The sequence below is a fragment of the Urocampus carinirostris genome, chromosome 5 (genome assembly GCF_059441175.1).
Source record: "Urocampus carinirostris isolate Australia breed hairy pipefish chromosome 5, RoL_Ucar_1.0, whole genome shotgun sequence".
Classification (NCBI taxonomy): domain Eukaryota; kingdom Metazoa; phylum Chordata; class Actinopteri; order Syngnathiformes; family Syngnathidae; genus Urocampus; species Urocampus carinirostris.
The window spans coordinates 22,167,684-22,193,249 of NC_142353.1; the positions used below are offsets into that span (position 1 = coordinate 22,167,684).

The window sequence follows — 25,566 nt, forward strand, 5'->3', positions numbered from 1 at the left end:
ATGAGTAATCTTCAACTGGTCTTGGCTGTCAATGACACAGACGCATGAGGGGATTGGCTAAGGCTATTAGACTTGACGTTTAACAGCATTTGCATAGCAAAAATGTTGCTTTCAAATGTCCCTAAAATAGGTCTAAATTCATGTTTGCGAAACAGAGAAGTTACCTTTCTGAAATGTAGACACACAGTTAAAAGAGTAATAACATTTGCCAATATATTCATGAATACATGGTCTATACTGTATATTCTCAAAATGTCCCTTCTGTCTAAATCATCTTCAGAGGCATGCCGGTGCGACAACATGATAATTTATCGTGACAATATGTCACCAAGGAGAAGTAAATGTCAGTCTGCAGCGCCGTTTTAAAAAATGACTGGCAGGACTTGTCTGCGCTGGAACAAAATGGATGCCTCAATCAGAAGTTCAAATGATGAGAATGAATGGACACCAAAATTATATAAGTGGGAATCATTTGCATACTTTTACAGTTTATTTTTTGCAGCAACAGCCGACTTCCTGAATTTAGTAGGTAGAGTATTTTGCAATGTCTCAGTTGCATACCGGTCAAACCTAAATTGCCAACATTTATACAGGCCAAGCAAAATAAAAACATATTCTTCCCCATAAGTTTATTCTTTTCTTAATATTGTTTTTTTGGTTTTTGGTTTGAACAATTTTTATCGACACTTTTAACAGCAATTAAACACATTCACAGTTTCACCATATCATATTCTAACAAGGTTTCTGGAGGTAAAGTGAAAGTGTGACATTCTGCCTTTGACACCCGTGAAGGAGATTGCATAGAATTCCAGTTTGTTATTTTGACTATCATTCCTCACTGTTATTTATTGGTTTGTATGATGAACTGTTCACATCACTGTCAGTATCGGCCAATCGTGTTGCTGTTCCTTGATTCACACCACCTCTAGGGGGGGATCTGATTTTGTAACCAAGGAGATTTAATAAAAACAAAGGGTGAGCCCATTTAAGAACAGGTTGGAATTTCCTATTTGAAGTCGCTCTCTCTCCTGTTCTCCTTGTAAATCATAATCCTTTTCACTTTCATCACATTTTGAGAGAAGGGAATTTTTTTTTCAACAAAAACAACACAATTTCAATCATAAAACGTATCATTAATAATTAATATTAATATTTTGTTTCTATATTTAAAGGGAGATTTGTATATTTAGCAATATATCAGTCTACGTTCGCTTATTTGTGTTTTTTTACAGTCAAATTAAATCTAAGAAAGTGATAAAGCTAACTTAAACTCCAAATCCAAATTTATTTATATAGCACTGTTCACACACCAGAATGCAACTTCTGTACACGGTTAAAACATCCAATTTACAATAATATAAGACTTGTACAGCAAGAATGACTGATATTTTTACACCAACACATTTCTGTTTTAAAATAAAGAGAATCAATAGCAATTTGATCCTTCAATCAGTATCTTATTTTTTTGTAAATGGGTGAAATAAATCATTTGATCTGCATTTTATATAGCGCTTTTCAAGTCAATGAAGACTTCCCAAAGCGCTTTTACAATGTGCTTCACATTTACCCATTCACACACACACTCACACACCAATAGCGGCCGTGCAGCCATGCAAGGCGCCAAACCTGCGTATTGAGGGCATTAGGGGTTCAGTGTCTTACCCAAGGACACTTCGACATGTAACAATTCTCCATCCATCCATCCATTATCTGCACCGCTTATCCTCAGTAGGGTCGCGGGGGTGCTGGAGCCCATCCCAGCTATCTTTGGGTAGTGGACAAGGGACACCCTGAACTGGTTGCCAGCCAATCACAGGGCACACAGACAGACAGCTCACTCGCTCATTCACACCTAGGGACAATGATATGATATGTTGAGTGTGCTTTCAAAGGCTTCCCCAAAATATACCTAAATGAAATTGCCTCACTAAAATGTAAGTATGAATCAGTAACCGGCTTCTACTTTTGGTACCGTGCCTTTGACTAGCATCTCTTGCATTGAACCTGGTGGATAGTCATGCACTCTTGGCATTAAAAAAGAAAATAAATGACACGACAATCTGTCCAAAATAAATGTTGCACCTCTTCCAGATTTTGCTGGAACAGGACTGTCAGTTTTTTGGCAAGAGGCAAACATCAGGTGGTTTATTTTTAGTAATAAATTGGCTTGGCCCATTGGTAGGTTTGGCTGCAATGATCCCGTAAATCATTGTTTTTATTCTGGGAGCTTCAGAAACACCTGATGCTGGTTCTTTGTTGAAATGGGTGTAAAGGCAAAGTGGGCTCAGGAAGTGTTTTGTTTTTATATATTGTCAAGGCTACACTGTTGCTCTTCATTTGATTGGGAAGGATCAATAATTTTCCTTTCTCTTAGTTTAGGAAGGCAGATTACCGTTTTTTTTAATCTGACCCGCCAAATGTAAATCGTAAAAATACAAGGATGATGTAATGGTAAAATTCAGTACTGCTATTAAAATATTATTATTTGGTGCCACTCTTGTCTCAGTGTTTTTTCAACCCAAATTCAATACATATCTTTTATAAAGTATCCATGTGTACTGCACTTAAGGCCAACATTCAAATAACTGGTTACATTTTTCTGTATGTGCATTTTTTCAAATCAAGTGTTTATCTTATCTATCAAGATATTGTTAGATTAGGCCTCTCAGATATTAAAAGACTTGAGCTGATCCGCAAAGTTGCTGTGTCTGTCCTTTCTTTGCACCTTCCTATCTAAAATCCCTCTTGCACATATTATCCAGTTTAAACCAATAAAGACCTTTGGGTTACACATAAGCACATTGGTGAGGTTTTTCTCTTTTCTGGCCCAGATTCTCTGCCAAATACCTTAATTACAAAGTGATTAGGCGCCCTCTGGTAGACGGAGCCACGCCAGACCCTAACACTAAAGGGTGTGTCAATCAAAGAACAGCAACATGATTGGCTGATAGTGACAATGTTGTAACCAGTTCAAAATAGTCAAAACAACGAACAACAGTAAGGTTTTATAGTCAAAATAATGAACAGCCCTCGTATGCCATCTCATATGCTGGTGTCCAATATTAAAAACAGAATAAATGTATACACTATTTCAAAGTTAAATTTATAAGGCCTATTAAGATGGAAAACTATTAATTTTAATTTAGTCAGGATGCAATTATAGAGATATAAATGTGAACTATTCACAGAATTATTGCACACCTGCTATTAAAAAGCTAGCATCATTGTGCCCCTTTCTCCTGTATTTGTACTTCACTCTAATAAATAAATTAATACATAAATAAAAGTAAAAAAATAAAAATTTAATCAATCAATAAATAAATACTTTGCTTCCAAAAGATTTATCTTATCATCAGCAGTGAAATCAAGATAAATCCCAGTACATGTTCAACATAGATAAAATAAATACAGTAAATAACTGAAGGCTAATAGCAAGACTTTGTTAAAAAACCTTTTAATGATGAACTTTATGTTTTAGACTGTTTACCGACTGGGTATTAACTGCCTGTCCTTTCACGTTGTTTTCCTGCAAATAATTGCATGTGGGGGGAATTAAATGTGCAAACAGTTAAAAGGTTTAGGTTACAGGATGAGAAACTTGATCGGCTTATGCTCTCATGGCCCGTGCTGTCAGGATAGCACAGATTTCATTGTTGCAGAACACCAGACAGCAAAGTGCTGTCCTACAGGTCTTTTGAGACATTTTTATCATATTTTATCCTTGGATTAGTACACTCATTGTCAAGCTGTATTCATTTGAAATGTCCATTTGCATGAATAGATGAGGACTTGTGATTCCTTTATTTTGTTTTTCATATTGGACACATGAAAAGAAGCATAGGATGCCAGTTCATTATTTTGATTATTATTGCACACTGGTGTCGATTGTTTGGACTAAATTGCACTCATTACATCTTGTTACTATCAGCCAATCATGTTTCTGTTTTTTTGATTTTCACACCCTATAGGGAGGATCGGCTTTTTGTGACCTAGGGAATTTAATAAAAAGAAAAGGCTAATGAGAGGGCCTATCGAACAGGTTGGACTATCTTATCTGAAGTTCGGGCTTGCTCTCTTGTTCTCATTGATAGTGCTGGGAACCCCCCTAGAGAACTGGCTCTTTCGGCTCGGCTCACTACAGCTTTACCAGCTCTTCTGATTTATTTTGTTGCGTAAATCCATATATTACCGATAATAATGTAACATTTAGTACAAAATGAAAGACTAATTATTTTTAAATGTATTATTCTATTATGTTATAATAGCCTTTGTATGTTTCACTCCACAGTGAACTTTTAACTAATTTGAACATGTATCCTTTTTATGCTAAGCAAATTTAAAGTCAATCAACACAGAACCCTGGAAAAATTGCAAATGATTAACTCTTCAGTGACATATATTAGTAAAAAATATACATAATATATAATTACTATTCAAAGGAATCCAAATTTGGCTCCCATTTGTACTTTGACTAATTTCTTTTTGACTCTTCTTTGCCCTCCGTATTGCACTCTCAGAAACGACACCACGCATATCGCAAGTACCCTTTCAATAGAAAAAAAACAAGAGAGAGAGAGAGAGGAAAAAAGTGTCTTCCTGGGAGCCAACTCTTGTCGTTCAGCGTTAAAGAGCCGGCTCATAGAACTGTTATATTTAGGAATTACACATGAATACTTCTCTTAAGTTCAAACTCCATACATGTATTCTCTGTCTACTCAACTTTAAATTCTTCAATTTGTTTGAGATCACAAATTGTGGGTTACTTCTGGGACTAGAAGTATTTATATCTTTTAAGGAAAAAATATATATTCTTGTCTGAAAACATCAAATCTATTTTTACTAACTTAAAAGCAAAACAACCGCAAGTTAGTAGTCAAGCAATGTAACGCACTAAGCTAAGTCCCACTTTTTAAAGGTACCACTCAAAGTCATAGACAATAAAATAGAACTTCCGACTGCTGACCGCAAAACACTAAAGTGGCATGTGTTGTGCAATTAGGTCAGTTTTCAATCAGTTAAGAATATTATAGGATAATTTGTTGAGTTGGTGTAATTGTGTGCAAGCCAAGGTCTAACGTTATTCATAAAATACAGCTTTAATATTAAGCTACAGTAGCGATTTGACGATTCTCTCCTGGCTGCTGCACACTCTTAGATGACATTTTCATATCACTGCTAAAAGCGCATTTAATGGCGGCCGTGGCACAGCACTGTACATCAGTGTCATAAAAATCGACATATCCATATAAACTAATGAAAAAGAACATAACACACATGAATGTTTAACAACCAACATAAATTGAAACGTGATTTAATGATAAAAATGTGCACCTTTTTAATGAACAATAAACCAAGGCTTCAATGTTTGGTTGCAATTTTTTACTCTAACAGTCAACAACCCAATTATAACGGTGTGTTTGGATGTCAGGGCCTGCAAGACTTTCTTTGCTGGCCTGCTAAATCATGTGATTTTAATTATATTTTGTCCATCGATACTTATTGAATAATTCATTGCTTCTCCCTGGTTGTCCAGATTTAGGCTTTCATATTCAGGCATATAACCTAATACATGTCAGTCATTAGTTGTTGCCCGCATGCCTTCAGAAAAATCCTGAAGGCCATGGACTGTAACATCAGTTTTGGATAAAGCTTTTGGCTTAGCCAATCAGATGCCAAGTTTGAGACTCAGTTCCTGCTAGCAGGCTTTGGGAAAGCCACAGGTTTTACAAATTATGATTGGCTAAAGGGGTGGTAATACACCAAAGCGATTGCGCCAACAGCCGTTGACCTTAAAGAGAAGAGGTGTACAAGGAAATACAGAATATTTCATCCATCTATTTATTATATGCACCGCTTATGCCCAGTAGGGTCGCGGGGGTGCGGGAGCCCATCTCAACTATTTTCGGGCAGTGGGCAGGGGACACTCTGAACAAGTTGCCAGCCAGTCTTAGGGCACACAGAAATAGACCACTTGCTCACCCATTCGCACCTAGGGACAATTTGGACCACCCAATTAACCTGACATGCATGCTTTTGGAATGTGAGAGGAAACCGGAATGCCCGGAGGCAACCCACATTAGCACTGAGAGAACAAGCAATGCAGAATATTGTGTTGATTTATTAGCAAAAGGTCAGACAGCTTCTAAGCTAGCCTCTCGCAAGCGGGAACAGGTTTTGTCTGCCACTTTCAGCCTATGGATAAGATTTTAAGCCTGAGTACAAGCCCAACCCAACCCAAATTTTTCGGCGGGGTTTGTATGTTGCGGTCGGGCTGAGCTTCTTTCTTACTGTTTTATTTTTTATTTTTTATTAATTATTTACCTGTCATTGTTCATTGTCTCTGTTTATTCAGTCTTGCTTAACTTAGATTTTACTACAAAAGACAGGCTTTTATAAGGGCAAGGGCTCTCCAGCCATGCCTTGTATACTTTGAGAATTGGGCACGCAGGGGTCGTGGGGTTGGCCAAAATGATGTCCCTCCACCCGAGTCCTCACAAATAGAATAGGAAATTTCACTTACATATAGCCAGTTCGTTCGTGAACCACAGATAACTAATTCAAACTGAAGCTGAATGCCTGATTGTAAAATCCATGGCCTCTCACTGGTTTCTGTCGCAATTAGATTCGAGGGAATAACAAAGTCTTCCATCTTCGTCTGCTTTAAGGGCAGAATGACAGCTGCTAAAGCCAAAATGAACCTGAAGCTTGGTCCTCCTCCTATTTCTCCAATTCCATTAAGTTGATTTACTTTGTTACGACAATCTCATTTATCAGGTTTCCCTGCATATATTCTGCCTGTCGATCTAATCTTGGGGAAGGAAATATTCAATTAATATCACAGCCAAGTGATTTTGGTTGCGTAGTGATGGTGGACATCATTTGCAATGTTTTGTGTGTGTATTTGTGTGTGTGAGGAGTCGGACTTGTGTTTATCTTGAGAGCCAGCTGGACAAGAGCAAAACACAACCAATGATGGGAGGCACGCACAATGATGAATTAGCTTGACAGAGACAGTCGTAAGGATGAAATGTTAATTTGAATGCGCCAGAGGATGTCCTCCAGAGGACAGACACAAGCACACACCAGTGCACACACGAATACATGCTGTGGTACATTGGCGAGTTGCATGTTTGTGTTGTTGCAAAGTGGGTTGCAGGGATGTTCTCTCTATGGCAGATTCAATTTTGAACACCTCTAGACTGAGTATTCAAATTAAACAGTCTTTTACTCTTCAGAATGAAGAATAGCTTGTGTTAATGGATTAGTGTTCCATTTTTCTATTGCTTACAAAGACGCAATTAACAGGAATGAATCTTATCTGATTTTAGACAGTTTCGCATAAATATTCAGATTGTTGTCGGAGAAGTGTGATTAGTATATGATAACTCCAATTAATTGATAGTATGATTACAAACAAAATCTTTGCCCAAAATGCATTCGTTTAAGTAATCGGAAAGGGCTTATCAAAATGACTCTTGCTTATTGACGATCATGTAACTCCTGGCGTCACATTTTGAGACAAGATAATTAACTAACGGTCAGGGTCTCTCTCTCAGGATGGTGGGGAAGCACTGAAATAATGAATGGTCTTCATTGTCATTACACAACATAGAATATAACAATTTTAGTGCAGTATAATATAGTACTCCTTCTTTCAGTGCTAGAAGCAGTCAATCAAGCATTCATCCTTTATAAGGGCAATGTTTGTCACAACGGCAGGCAGCAAGGCAACAGTGTCCAGAGCACCAGAGGCAATGAACATGCGAAAGGTTCGGATATCAGGTGACTCCAACCAGTGAAGTCTACAGTTCATCAGGCGTTATTCAAAGTCTGTGAGGTCTGGTAGATACAGGTTTGTGAGGTTTGATACACTGAATAGATAAGTGCTCTGTACAGAGGAGCTTGTAATGCGACGAGAAAGGCGACAAACTAGCAAGGAACCAAGGGGACGTAGACCTGATAAGGGTAAGAACTGGGTTATGACAGGAGGAAAAAACACAGGGAAATAAAGACAAGCAATCACAGCTGTGAGGAGGATAATAGAACCACTAAGTGAGTGACCAAATTATGCGAGAGAGTGTGAAAGAGAGAGATATGAGATTGGGTGGTCGGGGGGGAGGAGGGGGATAATAGAAAACATACCGAAAAAGAACTCACAACTCAAGAGTGCAGGATTGTGACATGAATGGCATCAAATAATTGCTTCTAGTGGTGTTCTAAATCTTAACCTTGTTTAAACTATGTGACTTTTGACATTGTTCACAGATCTCCTGGTGCTCACAATTTTTTTCAGGTTACATTTTCTAAAGAAATTTGACAAATCATTAACAAATCTTTAAAGAAATATCTTAAAGGGACAGAGAACCACTTGCAAATCAGCTAAAATCCGGGTAATACAGGCAATAAAACTTTCTAGTAGTGCACACATTAAGATGAGAGCACCAGTTTGAGACAAAAAATAGAAACCAGGTGACATACATGCTGTCACTCTCCAACATAAGCTGTATACATTTAACCACCCGCCTTCAACCTTTTGTTTTATTTCAACAAGCATTGTCTACTAATGAGTACGGAGGCATCAAGAACAAGGTCCTCCAGCTCACCCATGAGAAAATGGTGCTGCCGTTCACTTCTTTAAAAATGGCCTCTCACTACACGGTCCATCAACCAAAAGCCTGCCCACCTGACGTCTCTCTATCTAGTGAATAAACAGGGATGATTGATGCAAAACCTCCTGTTTAATCCCCCTTGCTCGTTACAGCCACCATTCTTCATTCACGCTTTAAATCACATCTCAGGTCTCACCACAAAATATAGGGAAAGCTGGGTTCAAATAGCTGTTTGAATCATTTGCTTTGCTCTTGAAAGGGGTTTTATGAAACGATGTAGCCATTTCTTTATAGATTTGGGGTGGGAGATTCTGGGGATTTTGGTATCAATCCAAACCAAGTTAATACGAGGTAGTATCGATCGATACCAATACTTTTTGCTTGGAAATGTTATGTTGATATAATAGTTGAAACATTTCCCCCTTGAGTTACTTTATAATTTCGATAAAAACAGCACAAGGATTTGATACACTAAAAATGTTACAATTTTGTATTGAATTACATTGCAAACTTTAACAGTATGAATACATACATCGGAATAGTTATACTACAACTGTTTTAGAACAAAAGCCAAGAGAGTAAAACCATCAACGCAGCAGTGCAAGAAATATACATATATTATATAAAAATGTCAACTAGAAAACCAAAATACTTTCCATTGCAGAATATGTTTAAAAATAAAATCATTAATGCAAATGCAGTGTTCATTTTCCCTCATTGTTTCCATTGCCATAGTGGCAGTGGATTTACAGGTTTTTTTGTTCAGAAACAGTAACATGTTTACATTTATGGTTACAGCTCATTGCTCTCTGTAGAGTGAGCTTTTTTTCATAATTTTATGTAAATAGTGATGTTTCCACAGTAGCAGACCACTATGCCACACAGATGACATCTGGCACTGTCCTTTTCTGTAGCTATTAAATCTAATCTTTAGTCGAGACTCAAAATAAGGCAAGAAGACATGATTGGATTTTAAACCTGTAAAGGAGCTCTCCTTTGAGCCCATTCTTTTTATTAAATCTCAAAGATTGTAGAAAACAGATCTGCCCGAAAGGGTGGAGAAACCAAAGAACAGTAACATGATTGGCCGATAGTGACAATAATGCAATAATCAACACAACGAACAATAATGAGTCCAAATCTCCTTTGCCCAATACAAAAAAACATATCAGTTGCTGAAAAAAATGACCACAGCCTGCTGTGCTTCCTGTTTGCATCTGTCATTTTTAGCCTATGGTAGAGGTGCGTGCATATATTTGGCCCTATCTTCTGCCTGGCAGGCCTAATGCAGCAGCAGCCCAAGTAGAAAGAGGTGCAAAAGTGTGCCTGTCAGTCATACACATAGCCACAAACTGAGGGTGAGACAGAGAAGGGTGGGGCAATCTACGTCGAGAAGCCTTGTTTTGAAGAAATTGGCGGAAAGGTATCGATCCGATCCAAGTACTATCTTAGTATTGATATTTTTTGATATTTGGAACAATTTACCTAGCCATATTGAATGAAAAACTCTTCCAACATAAAAAGAGACTCCAAACCTCATCGGTTCCATCATCAAGTCTTGATTTCTTTGGCTTCCTTTCGTCTTTATTTTGACACTTTAAAGGATTGAGGCTGAAGATCTTTGTGTGGCATCTTTGAAGTGATAGAGTCACAAAAAAAACAATGGCACTAACAAGTTTTTGAAATTGTCCATTGAAAGTATGTTATTGTCAGTTAAGAGGATGCGCTCTTAAATAATGTGGTATCGCATGCGATTTGTTTTTTATGCTTCGGACTTAAGAAACAGATGATACTTGATTGTTTTGTATCCCCAGTGGTCGCAATTGCCTTCTTAACATCTGAACCAGAAAACAATTGCATTCTTTTCTATTTTTGTGTCGTTGTGCTAATCCTTTGTGGCGTATTTCCCAGAAATCGTTACTGTTAGTTAACTCAAATCAAGGATGTGTCGTGACATCCAGGATTTTAAAGGGTGCATCATTAGAGGCATACGTTAATACCTGTATTCCTAAAAAAAATAATTGATGGTCTCGAGCAGTATTTCTAAATTCGAGCGAAGTATGTTGTCATCCAGAAACTCTTCTAACCAGTGTCTGATCTGTGACATCCTACATGAATAAAGAAATAAATTTATAGGCATTTAATTTAGCTAGTTAATTTAGCTTTTTTAAGCTTTATTGTTCTAATTTGACTATGTTTTTAGAATTATTTTAGAGCCAAATTAAAATGAAGGATACATAAAATGAGTAAAATTAAGAAACTAAGTGGTGTTTTTTTCTTTTGCAGGTTGGCTGAAAGGAAAGCAAGTTCTCTGATTTTGCATGGACGCTACTTCTTAAGGTATGTTTTTAAATCTCAAGTACACTTTGATGTACCGCAATTTGAGAACCACTGGCTGTCAAGGAACTACTATAGGTAGTGGACACAGGGCAGAAACATGGATTAGTGAAGTAATGGAGGTATTTATTCAGACAGGGTTTGGTGCGTGGTATGAATTGTAGACAGGGGTACACTGAACTCAATCAGCGAAGCAGACAGTCCAAAAGTTCGTCAGGCGATACTCAAGATCCGGAAGGGCAGGCAAGGTTTTGGTACACTGAATTAACAAAATGCCCAAGACAAGAGTGTTCCAGATTAGACAAGGAAAGCAACACACTAGCACAGAGCCAAGGGGACAGGATGTTTAAATAGTGACAAGGGAGAGTCGTGATAGGATGGGAATTAGGACGGGTGACCGCAGTTGTGAGGAAGAAAATTCACCAAGAAATGAGTGACCGAATAAGGTAAGGCCGAGATACATAGATCGAAAAAAAAGCGGGTTAGATGAAACCTACAGAGACACATGAACCATAGTGCTGGAACTTGCCTACTGGTTCAGTGTCCTTCTGTGTGCCAGACAGTGTAGGTTCAGTACAGTGAGGAACCTGTGAAAGTTTATTTCTGTCTATAGGCATCGTAAAATAAATTGGTGTACAGATAAGGTTATAGTCCTCTCAGTTAACCACAAACTGGTTGCCATTTCATAAGTATATGGTTGGTTGGTTGGTTGGATCCCTTAACCACTAGGGTCATAGGGGCGCCATTTCCTGTGGTGTGACTTTGGCGAGTACAGCCTGGTGGGACTAAATCGGAATAGGTTGTATAGAAAACAGATTGCTGAATTTAATTTTTGTAGTGCATTTGCTGAGCTGTTGAGTCCAACAACAGCATCTGTTCCCAGTACTGTTGATGCACTTTTTGCTGGGTTCAGCCAAGACGCTCCATATCCATTTTGTATCTAGTTACCAATTCCTGTATGAAAATGTGTATACCAACCTGTGGAAGCGGTAATGCCTTTACATTTTTTTAGATTGTGCAATCTTGAGCGTTTGCAGACTAACACAGCCGAGATCTCCATATCCATTTTGTCTTTATCTTTAAACCATTCTAATATTCCCGTCTCTATTTCTGAGTAATGTTTAAGGTGATTTCCTTTTTTCTAGGCATGGTGTATTGCGAAAAAAAATAATTATAAAAACAAAAAGACCAAAATTCAGAACATCTGTAAATACTTTGCTTACAATTGCCCCATTGATTTTCCGTTGGTTTGTTGTTCCTGTAAAATGCGTGCCCAGTTTCCCTACAAGGGAACACACAACCAGAATTTGTGCATTTGAGCTGATCCCAGATTTCAGTATTTTATTTCATAGTTGTAAATACAGTTTAGAAGCGAGTATATATAGTAGGGAGGATATTAGTAGAGATAAATTCTTGTACTTAAAACACACTTTGTTAGGTCATATAAACATGCCAACTCGTCTTTGAGCGTGTGATTTGCGGTGTAATGCTGGCGGACTAAGGGTTAAATAACCTATCTTGAGAGGGGAATTAAAATTTGAGAAGGGCCTTCAAGAGTACTGGAGTAACGCACCGTGTTGTAACAACGTTTAAGTTAGACATTTTTATAATGATAACGTGTTATCGTACTCGAATCAAGATAAGCTTTAAACTGGACCATACTTGGACTACTCTTGCACTTTAGTCACCTTTAACCGTGTTTTATGTTTATTTTTATCGTATTGCCTCAACTCATCTTGAGTTAATCTTCTATATTTATCTTTTAATGTTTGTAATATTATTTTATGTATACGTGTATATAGTTTAAAGTCAAGTCAAGTCATGTTTATTTGTATAGCCCTTAACCACTAGGAGTCTCAAAGGGCTTCAGAGACCACAGATTATTGCTAATTATTGGTTGGGTAGGGTTACTTTAACTTAATTACTTTCAATTACTTTTGGGTCACTCCAGTACCAAATATGCTAATAAAAGACAAAAGAAACTAAATATGAATAAAATGATGACTCACAACACATGGTAGGCTTTCTCTCCTGGCTTTGATCTCTTTGATCTCCGGCAAAACTAACATAAAATGCGACAGAAATAAAATGAAAATAAATCCAAACAGCTTGTCAACATCATTTTTGCCGTTCCATGTTTTCCGTTACTCCCCAAGCCTGCACAAAATGTAGTCATTTTATTGATATTTAGTTTCTTTTGTCTTTTATTAGCATATTTGGTATTGGAGTAATCCAAAAGTAATTGAAAGTAATCATGTTAAAGTAACACTACCCAACCCTGGAGACAACCTGCAAAATGTCCCAGTCTTAAACTGATTCACTCTTGTCTTGTAAGCAAGCAGCGTTCACATTGCAGATGTTTAGATCATGAACTTGCTTTCTTGCTAATACCGCTACCGGTAATGCTTTTTGTGTTTTCCATGAATAACATCTCAGTGCAAAGTGCTCGATTCCAATCACGCTTTTATGTCCTGCACCTGATGCTCCCAGACCCACCGGGGTCCCCGACCACTTTGATGAACAACCCCAGCCCACGGAATGAATTCAACAGTTCCATTAGAAAAATGAATTCAATGTAAGACGTTGATCACAAACAGCTTGGAAAATTACTTATCGGGAAACTGTCATCTGTGCTTGTTAGGGACATTTATGACGGGAGAACGCTCAAGGATAATAGTAACCGCATTGCAATTACAACGCCATGGCAACCATGTGAGTTGCGTTCAAAGTCTATAATGTCTTGGCTAATTTAATTTCCTCTTGTCGTGTCAAATCCCAAAGAACTCATTAAGACAAGGACACTTTTTTACTTGTCAAACGTGGTTACATTCGCAATTAGCATTTGTACTTTTCGCTCTTGCGTGTCGGCCGGCCGCGGTTGAGCATTTAAAGCGCTACGGGCTGTAACGTCATCGTTGCATCATTGACAGTGGGCTTCGAATACATTTCCTTACGAGTTAATAGATTTTCATTTTAATTAACTTTGACCCCAAGGCTCACTGAGGAACGTGTGTTATTTTCAAAGGACACACCTCTCTTGAGGCACCGGCATTGCGTCGGCATAAAAACTGAAAGGCGTTTTTTAATTCAGTGTTTCTCAACAGTTATGTCGGGACCCAAAAGTGGGTCGTGGACCCGTTTTCACTAGGTCGCAAGCTTTTACGTTGGCAAAATAATGCTAAGGAGAAGAAAAAAAAGGAGGGTCAATCACACTCCTTAACAGTAGGTGGCGATAATGTCCTGCTCTATCTCTGTTCGGTCAATTAGCGCGTTTGAGAGGGAAAACATATCATTTTATTGTGATTTTGTTGGTTTTAGTTCTCTTTTATGCCTGTAATAAGGGGTCCCGAGAAAGTTAGTAATAAGGGGAGGGAAAAGTGTGTAACATCACTACAACGATCGAGTCAAAGAGGGAAACAAATAAAATGGGGTATATGTGACTGCCTTTGAAGAAACTGAAAATGGTTTAAGAATGTTAGGTTTTAAGCTTTTTACCAGTACATTAATCTTTATTTACTACATAACTAAATAAGTATTGTCACGACCAGAACGGAATTAGGACCCAAATGCGTAACGTTAACCACAAGTTTATTGAGATAAAGAGGAAAGGCAGCGCCCACGATCCGGTGCTCACTGGACGCGGGAAGCAAGCCAGTCACAGAATCGGAATGTGTTCCGAATGCGGAAGCGGGAGATCGTAGTGTTGTAGACGGAAAAACAGGTCGATAGTCGGAATGGGAGAGCAAAGCGTGGTTGGGATAAAAAAACAAGTCGTAAGCCGGGACGGGAGATCAAAACGTGTTCCGGGTCAAAAAACAGGTCGTAGCCGGAGACAAACGGGAAAATCAGGGACGGATCGGTGTAAAACGGGTGAAAAAAGCAGGACCGACGGGAGTCAGAGTCAAAATTCGTTGACAGACCGACAGCAGGCGAGTGAAAAGACTGAGCTTAAGTAGGACAGGGAACCATTCAGAAAACCAGCACCGTCTGGCGCCAAACGAGCGGCAACAGGTGAAATTAATCAGTCATCATGAGAAGTATGGATGTTTAGGTACTCATTTTTTAAGAATTTTGAATTTCTTTTAGAATATGGCTATTTTAAAGCAGTTTAGGGGTCTCTTGAATGCAAGTAAAGTATATAAATTTTAATGGTATCAAGTTAGCAAGAACTCACATCTAATAGGTAACTGCTGATTAGCCTCCACGGCTAGTTGGCCTTTTTTAATTGGTTTAGCCCAGAGAGATTTTGAAAGTGGATTATACGTTGATGATTACCAAGAATACATGTCTAATTGCAATGACTCGATGAAAAGATCATCATTAATTTTAGGGTTATGTAAGTAGAATCGTCTCTGATGTCTTGAGAAAGTTAAGTAGATAATTGACTTTGTTTTCCGGACAAAAAAACCCTGCGTATAATGTATTTGTTTGTGTTAAATAAAAAGGGGGATATGATAAGTAAATCGTTTATTCTGTTTGTACTATCTGACACCTGCAAAGAAGTTGGCTCAAGATGGTTGTTTGTTATTTTTATCTCACTGTTCGTTGTTTTGGCTGTTATTTTGCACCACTGTTTGTTATTTTGACTTTGTGTGTGTGTTTATATCATTGTTACCATTATCCAATCATGTTACTCTTCTTTTAAAAGCCACACTTTTTAGGGTAATTCTACATTTTATTCCCTAGAAGATTTAATGAAAAAGACCTTGAGGACGACCTCTAGAACAGGGTAAAATTTCTTACCTGAGGTCCGATCTCTCTCCCCGGTTCTAATGATGTCTTCTCTTTTTTATTTTGAGTGCCTCATTTATAAACTTTTGAAATCATCCTGAGTCTTGTTTAGGGTGGTGATGGCCCTTTGGGAAAGAGCTGCCTCTGAGCCTCTTCGTCTTTGTTTTACGAAATCTATTGGGTCTGCCAGAGGGCAGCAGCTCAAAGTGTTCTGCTGTATCGCAAACCGTCAATGTCTTCCAGACTGGGCAGGCGATGATTTGTTGGGTTGTGTCGATGACTCTAGTTTTTCCGTCTGTAGCCGTGCTTCTAGTACACCACACCGTGATGCTGTATGCTCTTGACTATAGCTCCAAAGAACACCAGTAGAGTCTGTTCTAAGTTATTTTTTCCTGAGCATTTACAAGAAGTGGAGTCGCTGCCTGGCCTTCCCTACCTTAGCAGACCAGAATAATTTATCTGTGATGTGCACACGCAGGAAGTGTGTAAAACCATTAAACGAATAAACCAGAAATAACGTAAAAAAGCAATTCCGTTAAAAAGGCTGATTTAAATGATTTTAGTGAATGAGTGTTCATTTTGAAAAAACATAGGTTGGGGTGTTTGTCTTCTGCCAGCGTTCCATCATTGGTTTGTTGATGTCCCTTCCACAGTATGTTGCACAGAGATAACACGATTCACAATCTGTGCCATCCCCTGCATTGCTGTTGAGCATCCACAGATTTCAGGAAGCATTGTGGATCCTCTGTTATTAATATCACAATCTAACAAACGCAATTAGCTTCTTTCATAAATATAGAGTAAATTTTTTGTGACGGAATAGGTGATTCCCAGCGTTCACTTTGTAATGAGACAGAATTAAACAAACAAACCGTGATTCAACAAAACACTACGATAAATCAATAGGGCAGATGGCCAAGTAATAAGAGAAGGCTAAGGAAGTAAATGCTGGTTGTAGGCTGTTCTCTCCAGTGGCCTGCACTTTACCTTTAAAAGATCAGCATCACGTTTAGTAACAGCCAATGGAAGTGGAAGGGCCCCAGTGACCAGCCGGCGCACACACTTGCACATTCACTTAGCATAATGGAACCTGCATGCAATTGAAGCTCTGGAGATTAAGAAAAAAAGCTGGGGCATTAACAAAAATGAAATGAATTGGATTGATGGTAAAATGAAATCATGGAGGATTCAGGGGACTTTGCAGTAGAATTATTTATTAAGTAGCGCATTATGAGTCAATGTGGTATTATCGTGATGTGTGCATAAACTAAACTGATTTAGTTAGTTTCATTTTTGTTACAAACTACAGCCGCTGCCCTACGTACGAACATGTAGGTTCCGGACGATTGTTCCTTAGAATTTGTTCACAAGTTGCTTCAGTGCTATATTTTGCACGTTTAAGGTTTAAATAAGTATGTTTAAGCCCTGTATAAGTAGCCTGTATTGTTTTGTACTAAAGAATAAACATTCCATAAAATAATATGCTCTATAAAGATACATAAAGTTAAGTGTAACTTACTTACCGTGTTAGAGAGTGGCCAAAAAAAAGTGATCCAACCATTTTCTCAACCGCATCAAGCTTTCTTATTCGACTTTCGTTTAAAAAGAAACGGCTCTCTTCTTCTTTACACTTTACACCAACCATATTGAATGGATGTACGAGATATTAAACAATAAAAATGTCAAGTTCTTAGCGCGCTTGAAATAGTATAGACATAGTGTAGACAGTATAGTCTACACACGAACTAGGAAGAGGAAGCGGATTTTTTTTTCTTCCCGGTCGATGCTGAGTGCCACCACACGCCGGTAGCAGTGAAAAGAAGCACGACATTAACGTCCTGTACTCAGAAAAAGGTGCACACAATACAAAATCCAATTTACAGCAATGTCTGGATATTTTCGCCATTCCGAAAAAAATGTTTGAATCTACCATTTTTCACAAGTTTTTTCATAAGTTTAATAATTAAACTTATTAAATTGATATTAAAAGTAATGTAAAATCGTTTTAATCCGTTCCAACACCCTGAATGTTTACCATGAACGTAAACATGAAGCTAACCCAGGCTAATCAAACGTTCGCGTTAGCGTAATCTTCCGTACGAAAGATTACGCTAACATGAACGTGTAAAAATAAAAAAATCAGGTCGTTTACACGTCATTTAGCACCCGGGTCTCCACAACAAGTGGCTAGCGCTTCATTGGAAAGGGAGCTCCGTTCCAACACCCTGAATGTTTTACGTAAACAAAGCTAACCCAGGCTAATCGTACGTTCGCGTTATTGTAATCTTCCGTTACAAAGATTACGCTAACATGAACGTGTAAAAATAAACAAAGGGTAAAGAAAAGAATTATGAATAGGATTTCTTACCCTTGTGGTGCTCAGCAGAAGCCATGCTGTATGTATAGCAAGATCGGAAACTCGCACACCTTCTTCATATTTTGCTATTATTTCTTTCTTAAATGCAATAGTTGTACCACTACTCTTCTTTTTTCACCTGTAGCAACTTTGCTGCTTGCACCGACTTTCTTCGGAGGCATAATTAGGGGCTGAAACACTTAGTACACCTATATTAAAAGCGAAAGCAAAACGAAACACGTCCGCACAAGGGGTGGGGCAATCTACACGATCTACAACCGTACGCCGCTCAGCATCGCACCCTAGCGTACCGGCGTTCGAACTCCGATTATTTGACCGAACAGCGAAGCAAGAATTTCTCGAAATTTTGGGTCGAGAACCGATTTGTTCGAACTGAGAGGCGTTCGAAAACCGAGGTTCCACTGTATATATATATATATATATATATATATATATATATATATATATATATATATATATATATATATATATATATATATATATATATATATATATATATATATATATATATATATATATATATATATATATATATATATATATGCCTGAAGGATTAGCAACTCTAAGACCTTGCTCACATTCTGCTTGTCGAGGAAAAAAGAAAAGGCCGCAAATAGCCATTTCGCTCTTATTTTTTAGTGAATTTTCATCGTCTTATATTAAACTCAGAACCACACGAAAAGTGCTAGCGATCATCCTTTCCATCTGAAATTCTTGCCGCACATTTCAAAGAAAGGATATGTGCTTGAATCCACATTCTGTCTGCAAGAGATTACAGAAATAAGCATTCAGGCTTCCAGTTTTGTCCTTTTTATTCTTTTAATCATCACATCAGTATTTTAATCAAGTTATTCATTGTGTGGTTATTGATGCACCTTATCCATGTATTTGAATGTAGTTATTTACATATTGACTCCCAATTGACAACTCAATACATAGATTCATCTACTTCTACATTGGTCTAAGTTGTGTTCTGATTGACATCCTGAAAGATTGTACAATCTGCGTGCGAGCAAGTAAGAATCAAAAACTTCAGCATGAGGAAAATAAGAAAACTTGAGAATAATTGTCATTGCAAGGACACTGGTGAAAGCCCTCAGATGAGGGGTTCAAGCTCCCGTTCTGAAGCCCCGCCTGAAAACCTTATTTATATTACATCCCCATCTTTCAATGTTTGCTTTCTTATCTGTTGTTTTTCTTTTGACAAAAGTGTAGCAGGCATGCGAGTGAAAACAGTCTGAAAACTATAAGACACTTAGCCTAAATATTGGGAACTCAGGTTTCACAGTCAGAATCTCTCCACAGGGCAAAGTAGCATCACCTAAGGGAAGATCACATTCTGCCTTGAAGGGAGTGCCCCAATGAAATTCAGCTTGTAAAATGTGACAGCTTCGAACTCCCCCCTGCCGCCTCTTCGCAGGTGGCACAGTGTAAGTGGCATTAAGCGCGGTGACATTCTGGTGATGTTTCTTCTTCTCCGATGCGCCTGTCCAAAAAAACAAATCTTCTCGCTTTCGAAAACACCCTTTGAACAAAAAGGTGAACTTTGAACCCAAGGCGTCAGGCAAGACCAAAATTCGGATCAAGCGACGGTTAGAAAAGGCCATGTGCGACCGAGTGTGATCTTGTCTTATTTTTTACTTTTCAGGTGGTCTCAACTGTGACATTCAAATGTGAAACCTGTTTCTATGATAAAGCTGAGCTTCTGAAAACATACTTTGCACATTTTGGAAAAAGGCTTAGTTTAAGTGAATGAACAAAGTTAAATTAATTATTCATGCATGCAATAGTTACAGGAGGGATGGGATTCTTCCATTATTTATTCCAGTGGTTCTCAAGTGGTCTGATTTTAAGGACCCACCCTACCAATCTATTTATAGATCAAGAAAATAAATACGTTCTATTTAGTAACAATCGCAAAGCCGAAATTGGGCTATCTGCAGGAATGAAGTCAAACTTTTTCGGAAATTTGCGAAACTTTCTGATTCGATGTTTTGTACGTTTAGATTTATGTTATTTTGCAGTTTGTTAAGTTTTGTATAGTTATTAATATGAGAAAAATACTATGAAAAATACACAATTTAATTCCCAAAACAAATAAAAAACACTTAGCTATCTAGTACCTGATTAATTTCGCTAACGCCAAGTCGGTGATGACTGCGTCGCCGAAACTCGGCTTTCTGCTGCACCAAAGTCAATTTTTTAAAGATGTATTCATGTTTTTAAAAAAATTAAAATAACAATTACCAGAAAAACCGAAACAACTTTCATTAATAATATTCCCTTTAAAGGTACAGTGTGTATCCTTTAGCACATCCCGATGGCAAAAAAACATTCTTTCATTCACGAATAATAAGCAAAAAACATATAATTCATACGAACATGCATTTTTTAAAAAGTACACATAGTTTGAGAAATGTGCATTTACTTAACACGGGCCTCACCATAAATGTTGGCCATCTTGCGTCTACGGAAAATCTATTAAAAAGGAAAACGATCGTATTTTGTTCAAACGGATGAAAGTTGGACTTTACTTAGTGTGATGCTCTCAGAATTGTGCTTGTTTAAAGATCCCTCCATGAACTGAAAGGGATGTTTCCTGTCTTTCATTCTGTATTCCACTCAAAGAATTAAGGTGATATTATAAAATAAAATACAACAGAAGTTATATATTTACAGCTAATTAAATAAAGACGTTGTAAAGGAAAAAAAGTATACATTCATGACTAAATATGGGCAGTAACACAACAGAGTACAAAAAACATCTCGGGAATTTTCGGGCAGTGGGCAGGGGGCACCTTCAACTGGTTGCCAGCAGACAACAGACAACTCACTTGCTCATTCACCTAGGGACAATTTGGACCGGCCAATCAACCTGACATGCGTGTGTTTGGAATGTGGGAGGAAACCGGAGTGCCTGGCGGAAACCCACGCAAGCACGGGGAGGACATGCAAACTCCACACAGGAAAGTCCTATGACCTCATATCTGAGCCGCAAACATGCCAACCACTCATCCGCCGTGCTGCCCAGAGTACCTGTACTTTGTGACACTACCGCCTTACACGTTAGACTACCGCTTTTCTCTTCTTAAAAACGTCTTTGGATGAGGAAAAAGAATAAAAAATATCAGATTTAAACAGTAAAAAAAAAACCTTGACTCTGGACTATTATTTTAGTCTATGGCTGCTTTATCTTCAAGTGAGAATAAGTCATATGCTTGAATAAACCGCTATAGTGATCACATTCGTTTTCTACTACCAGTCTTGCTACTTCGGGTTTTAAAGAAGCCAATAGTGTCCGTTGTTTTGTTTTATACTCAGAAGACGGTTTGTGTTTTGCAAGTAGAGTGTGCAATGAAATCTACGTTTTTTTTTTAATGTCAAAGGTTGGCATGTATGTTTTTATAAAAAAATAACAAGATTCACGCACGGACTGAAAGTCTTAAGTATCCCAGAGGCGACGACTTATCTACTCAGTGAATGTCTTTCTTGCGAGGCCGCTGTTTGGCAGAATTGGCGCTGTGCCTCTGATCTCTTGTTTTCTGTGCTTGCCTTGAGCTTTTCTTGGCCGGCTTCCACAATCAATCCATCAGCCATTAAAAGGGAGACACGCATGCATCAGAGGCCTCTGTTTCAATAAATGGCCCGACAGCGACGGGGCGCCTCATTCATGCCCACTTCATTGTCTTTTCATAATCAAGCCAGGATGGATTATGTTGCTGCTGGACACCAACGAAATAAAATCTGATCGTGGCGGAGAACGGGTTAGTGCGTGCGAAATGTACGTTTGTGTTTGTGAGTTTACTGTAATTTGGATTCTGGTTCAGGCGGGTTACTCTTGAGGCACAACTCATGGTGGTTTCAAGCTCCTTCGGCGTTTCTTCGAGCTTGGCTGACAACTAAAAGAAAAAAATGCTGGCTCTGTTTGGGGGCCTAGATGCTTGGATACGTTCCATGGTGGTGGATCAATGCCTTAAAGTTTTGCCTGTTGTACGCAATCTTTTCTGCTAGATCTTTTCTTCTTCTCTGGGCGCTTGCCGTAGGAAACAATCTGGCAGTGTTGCCACGTTATGCACCTCCGAATATACTTACAAATGATTTGTACTTGAAATCTTTTCCATTATCATTTGCTGTATTGTTCAGTCCTGCCACAACCATAAAGGAAAAATGACATTTGCAAATGACAACTCGACTGTGATTGACTGCATTAAAAGCAAACAAATTTCAAGGATCTCGTACACCACCTTCCCTTAAAGGGCGCCAACTGGGCTGTTAACTGGGCACAGGTACCTTTTATAATGACTATTTTGACAGAACGCGAGGTTTGGTCATTAGAATTTCTATCGCCACACCATGTTTGTTTGTTTGTTTTTGTTTCTTGTTAGAACATGTTGTCAAATGTTTAGTGCCCACTTGCTTGTTACTTTGTTCCTTGCATCTCTATTACCGGTCTTGTCCTTGTTTTTTGGATCGTGTTTTTTGCCTTTGGGCGGCAGCGGCGTCCTGCGCCGTCAGACCCAGGGAACCAGGCACATGGCAGCGGCCGCAGTCGGCCAGAATCACTTCTCAACCCAAACCCTCAAAAACAATAAGAAATTTCATTTCCAAGAGCCAACTCAGAGCCAGTTTGTTTGCAAAAGACACATCACTAATTCAGACTGGAGCTGAAGGCCTTGGTGTAAAATACACAGCCCAGTACTGAAATCAACAACTCTATAAAAAAAATCCAATGGTTGTCACTTTGTCAATTGTTCACTTTTACTGACTCTAGTGTAAGTATGTGAATTCTCACAAATCAACTTTCTGATCGTGCAGCGTTTTCTGTCAGACTGTTTTATTCCCACAGACTTCCCACTGAGGTGCCTTGATACAGCACCCTGGGAACAGTCCATTCGCTCATAGATCTCTTTTTGTGTCTTGCCCTCTAGCTTGAGGGTGTCAATGGTGGCCTTCTGGACAGCAGTCAGGTCAGGTTACCCAAGATTGCGCTTTTGAGTAATGAACCAGGCGGGGAGTTTTTAACAGTCCCAAGAATCATTTCCAGTTAACTCGTTAACTCAGATGATTAGGTCAGTAGCTTGTTTAAAGCACCATTTCGTGATGTGCTAACTATTTGAGATTGAAAATTTGGGTTCTCATAAGCTGTATGCCAAAATCATTCATTTTAAAACAATAAAATACATGAAATATTTCAATTGGTGTGAAATGAATTTAAAATATATGAAAGTTACACTTTGAAAAATAATGGACTTTATCACAATATCCACATTTTTGAGCGGTACCTGGTATTAATGGCAATTCAATAATTTTATAAAACACCTTTACGCATAATAGTAGAGGTGTGACCCATGTATTCTGCTATTTATTTACAACCATTAACTAAGCTTAGAATTTGTTTTACTCTTCTTGTTCAGCCAAAACGTTAGCCCACCCAATCAACTTTAATCGGTCTTAATAGATTCACAACAAGGTGGCATGGTAGCACTTGTGGGCCACGCAATTGTGTGTGTGTGTGTGTGTGCGGACTTAATGAAGGGTATAATAGCGCTACAATAACAATCACGGTCAGAGCTCAATGGTGGCACATAGGCCTACATTATCTGGAGCAATTCAGAAATGATAATTAAATACCTAAAACATTCAATGTCGGCGTGTTGCTATAAAACACGAGATACGTTTACTATTTACTTCAGACACCAAAAAGTAGAGTGTTACTCTGAAAATAACGAGCTACAAATTACTGTGTATACTTGCATTGAAGGGCAGCACGGCAGCTAAGTGGTCGGTGCGCTCGCAGCACAATTCTAAGGTCATGTGTTCATATCCAGCTACCAGCCTTACTGTGTGGAGTTTGCAAGTTCCCCCGCCCCCAAACAGGCATGCATTTCAGGTTAATTGGCCGGTTAAAATTGTCCCTAGGTGTGAATGAGCGAGTGAGTTGTCCGTCTCTGTGTGCCCTGGGACTGGCTGGCAATCAATTCAGGGTGTCCCCTGCCCACTGCCCGAAGATAGCTTGGATGAGCTAAAGCACCCCCGCAGCCCTACTGAGGATGAGCAGTGCAGATAATGGATGTATGTATGGATGGACTTGCATTGAAGCCAACACCCTAAAACCCACATAATAAAATAAATAGGGAGCAGTGATCATGTCAGATTTCTTGGCATGTCCAATCTTGAGAGCTTGCAAATGGACACATTTTGTCTCTGAGCCTCAAACACCCCGGAATTATTTTTCTCCATTTCTGAGTATTGTCCTGGATGTTTTTTTTCAGGGATGGTGTATTGCAAAAATAGTTTTAGTAGTAAAAATGTTTGCCCCATTGATTTCCCGTTGGTTTGTTATTCCTGTAAAAGCCACGCCCTCTTCTTCACACAATGCCTACCATTTGCTACTATAGCCACACAACCAAATATATGCATATAAGCTGACCCCGTGATTTGAGTATTTCATTTTATAGTTGTAAATTCGGCTTGGGTGCGAGTATATACGGGATTTCGAATATCTCCATGATGAGAAATTCTGCGTTGTCGTACTCTGTGGTTTTGACGTTTCCCCCAACACTGCATTTATTTGTACTTTGTAGGTAAATACAAATTCTGCCCTACTTACAAACAAGATAGTTTCCGGACGATCATTCGTAAGTTGAATTTGTTCGTAAGTGGCTTCAGTGCTATATTTTGTATTTTGAAAGTCTATATAAGTATGTTTAAGGCTTGTATAAGTAGCCTGTATTGTTTTGTACTAAAAAATAAACATTTCATAAAATTGTATGCTAAAATAAATAGGGGGAAGTTTAACTTACTATTGGAAGATGGGCTTCAAGAGTTAGGCACCTTCCTCCTCCGTGGTAAAAACTGTCCAAAAAAAAGGGGATCAAAGCATTTTCTCAACCGCATCAATCTTTCATATTCCACTTTCATTTCAAATGAAACAGCTTGCCTCTTCTTTACACTTTACACCAACCAGATTGAATGGACGCACCACATAATAAACAACAAAAATGTCAAAGTTCTTAGAACGCCTGAAAAAGTATAGACATAGTATAGACTATATAGAATGTCTACACACGAACTAGGAAGAGGAAGCAGATTTTTTTCCTTCGGGGTGGATGCTAGGTGAGCTCTCACAGCGCCACACACTGGTAGCGGTGGAAATAAGCACATCAGTACTGTCCTGTTCTCGGAAAAAGGTGCACAATACAAAATCTAACTTACAGCAATGTCTGGATATTTACCCCCCCGCCCCCCCCATTTTTTTTTTTCGTATCTACAGTTTTCCGTAAGTCTAATGGTCGTAAGTAGTGGAGCGTCTGTATAAATATGCCCATCATTTAGATAACGTTGCTGACGAATTAAGGGTTGAATGGGACAACATTTCTGATTTAATAAGTAGTTGAATAAATCCGCAACGCACCATGTAGTAATGACAGTACAGTTGTAAGTACTTGTTTACCCAGAAGAGTAATTGCTTTGCAACACATTAGTCCCAGGACTTAAAACATTTAATATTGA

At 38.5% G+C, this 25,566-nt stretch overlaps 1 protein-coding gene across 3 annotated transcripts in view; it reads left to right on the forward strand.

The window, feature by feature from the left end:
* sema6a (sema domain, transmembrane domain (TM), and cytoplasmic domain, (semaphorin) 6A) overlaps positions 1–25,566 on the forward strand; it is a 210,991-nt gene that overhangs the window by 55,762 nt on the left and 129,663 nt on the right. For all 3 annotated transcript variants that reach the window (XM_088336168.1, XM_088336169.1, XM_088336170.1), the window contains exon 2: positions 10,896–10,949. The gene's annotated coding sequence lies outside the window, so the exon portion shown is untranslated. The remainder of the gene's footprint in view (positions 1–10,895; positions 10,950–25,566) is intronic.